Source organism: Oryzias melastigma, linkage group LG21, assembly GCF_002922805.2.
Source record: "Oryzias melastigma strain HK-1 linkage group LG21, ASM292280v2, whole genome shotgun sequence".
NCBI classification, from domain to species: Eukaryota; Metazoa; Chordata; class Actinopteri; order Beloniformes; family Adrianichthyidae; genus Oryzias; species Oryzias melastigma.
In genome coordinates, this window is record NC_050532.1 from 28,206,234 (window position 1) to 28,209,198 (window position 2,965).

Genomic DNA, 2,965 nt, shown 5'->3' on the forward strand with positions numbered 1-2,965 from the left:
GGAGCTTGAACTTTCACCCCGACTGAACAAAGACGGAGAGTAAAGACACAGTTTCTGTCGCAGCGCTGAGAGAACACCGACCAAAACCCAACCAGCTCCTCAGGTGCAGGACGCAGCTACCTGGAGCAGGTGTGTTCAGCCAATAAGGAGCTTCTTCAGACATCACATTTCGGTTTTATTACCACAGTAGTTAATTTTCTTAACTGTTATTTCTCTGTCAGATAAATCAAACGGGCATATCAAAGGACAGCTGGGGTCCTAAGGAGTTAAATCACGGCGCTAGCATGTAGCAGTTAGCAGCTGCTGTGTAGCCGTCTGTCTGCAGCATGAAGAGCTTCACATTAAAAAGAAACAAATACTTTCTGTTGGAATACCTTTAGAGGTTGTTGTTTGAGTTATGACGAACCAACAGAGACACTTGCTGTCAGTTTAAAGCGTTTTTAAAAGAGTTATTGGTCCCTGAAGTTAGCTTTCTAGCTAGCTTTGTTTACATTAGCCTTCTGCTTGAGCTGCTGTTTTACAGCAACATCTGGTGATCTGTTCATGACATGAAGACTTGGAGTGGAGTATTTATCCGTAATGATAAGATTGAAATATAAAGCTCTGATCAGAATGAGAATAAATGAAATATCTGATCCTGATCGGACTCTGTTGTCCAATTTCGATCGAGTCATCAATCACGTGATCGGATCGAGACCTCCCTATTGGAAACCACGTTGGACACCAGCCCCCCAGCCTGAATAATCACCCCCCCAATCTAGACCCTTCAGTGGAAAACGGCTATCGGTTCCTCTGATGTAGAACACTGTCACGCTCACGTGCGCAGGAACGCAGATCCTCCAAACATCTACCTGTTGACTCACCTGAGCTCCTGATTGGCGTCCCTGTGACCCCGCCCCCACCTTCCTGCTCTTAAATCCTGGAGCTCCATAAATCACCTCCGTGGGGGGGGTACCGGGTCAGTGGGTGGGAGCAGGAATGTTTTCCGTTCATTGATCGGAGCGTCGGGACACAATGGCTGAAGATCCGTTGGAGCTGATATCTTTGTGGAGTCAGAGCGGATCATTGATCCAGTAAATATTAGTCTGATCTCTGCAGATCACCACAGGACAAAATCAGAGAGTCGGGATCATCTGGGATTCATCTGGGTGAGAACTTTGGAGCGAGAAGATCACAAGGAGGAACTCTGAACCTCATTTGTTTCAACAAACTCACCTGGTTTCCATGGAAACCATCAGTAGAATCAGCAGAGATGTTCTTTCATTCCTGCCATGCAGAGCGAAGCAGCTTTGAACTCGTCTGACCTCCTGCTGAGGAGATGAAGAGGAAACTGTTCAGCAAGTATGTGCTGTCATCACAACCCCCCCGTTCATCTCCAGAGGAGCATCCTGATCCCGATCCCGCGGAGGAATGCGTCCTCCTCTCTGCAGGCGCTGAACCCTCCGGAGGAATGTGGAGGAGGCGACAGAGGAAACATGGAGGCCGGCGTCCGCCCCAGCATCCCTCCGCTGGGACCACGGCTGCAGAACCAGTTGGTTCTGGTTCTGAACATCGGTGCTGGAGATCCTCTGCAGACATGCAAACCTTCAACAGTAGAAGTTTGATCACTTTTCTACAGATCCAAACTCAGTCGGAGCCTCAAAGTCTCATTTTGATAGTGCTGTCCATTCGTTACGTGTTTCTAAATAATAAATCGCAATTATGGATGAAAACAGAACTATAAACAGAAACGAGCCTTCTTCACAAAAGGGGAAATTATTTCTACGTTTGACAGAAGCTCGTGTGATTTCCTTTCAAAATAAGAGCCTCCTTGTGCCAGACCGATCATGACAGTGCAGCTCCGGACAGCATAAGATAATATGTGCTTTAAAGTCATAGAAGTCCAATGGAAAGTGAAATCCGTGGATTCTGGAGGAAGATGACGAGTCCGCTTCAGGTCAGCAGGATGTAAAACCTTCACATAGTTTATCTCTAAGCTGCACCTCAGATATACGTTTATACACTTATCTAAATGGAGTAAATACTAATTTAGTAACCCTTACTTGAAAAAAATACTATTTTTCATGTTTTTAGCCGGAGAGCCGCGATGGAGAAGTCAAGGAGCCACGAGCGGCTCTGGAGCTGCAGACCCTGGTGTGGTCGAGGTGCAAGTCCTCACAGGTGGAGACGGTCAGATCTGTTCAGGTTGGACCGTTTGTTGCTCACAGACACAAAGACAGCCGTGTCACCTCGACAGGATATTAGGACTTTGGGTTTGTTGGAGCTGGAGGGGAGTGTCCGTTTGTAATCAGAGTTTTCCTGAACCGAATGTTGGATCAGAACCTTCAGGCTCCAGTTAGACGACCTCACAAAAAAGAAAAGAGAAAACTGCCCACAAACATCAGGGAAGTTCTTAACGCTCCACGAGACTCTGCTCTGTTTTACTGTCTTGGTTCTTAGATTTGATCTGTTGGTGTTCTTAGTGTTTCAGCTCTTTGGAGCGGTCCGTTTGTGTTACCGCGCTCTATAAATAAAGTGAATTTGGTTCTGATTTGATCGGTCTGGTTCTCGTCTGCGTGTGAGAGCCGACCTCCTCGTTCACTTTCACTCTTATCTCTGCAAACACGGCGCTCTCACACTAACAGCGCTCCAGCTGCGCGTCAGCCCGCCATTGTTCTGCTCTGACGGTTTATGTTTGCCTCAGAACCGGTCCAAACAGTGCCCACGTCTTCTGAACAAACAGTCAGTCCCAGCAGGAAGAGAGCGTCAGTAAATCACAGGCTGGCACTGAAGGACGTCCTGAGCAGCTGCTTCAAAACAGAAACGCAGGATTACTCAAAGTAATCTATTACTTTACTGAACAACCGCCTCAGATTTGGAGCAGGTTGAAAACGTGACCTCTAAGACATCTGATGGTCCTGCTGAGCAGGTGGAGATGACATGCAGCACGGTGGAGGTGGTATGATGGTGCAGCACGGTGGAGGAG

At 47.5% G+C, this 2,965-nt stretch overlaps 1 long non-coding RNA gene across 1 annotated transcript in view; it reads right to left on the reverse strand.

Annotated features, from left to right (window-relative positions):
- LOC118597903 overlaps window positions 1-1,214 on the reverse strand; it is a 2,983-nt gene extending 1,769 nt beyond the window's left edge. The window contains exon 1 of the long non-coding RNA XR_004946907.1: window positions 864-1,214. This is a non-coding gene — a long non-coding RNA (uncharacterized LOC118597903). The remainder of the gene's footprint in view (window positions 1-863) is intronic.
- Between the last annotated feature and the right edge of the window lie 1,751 nt (window positions 1,215-2,965).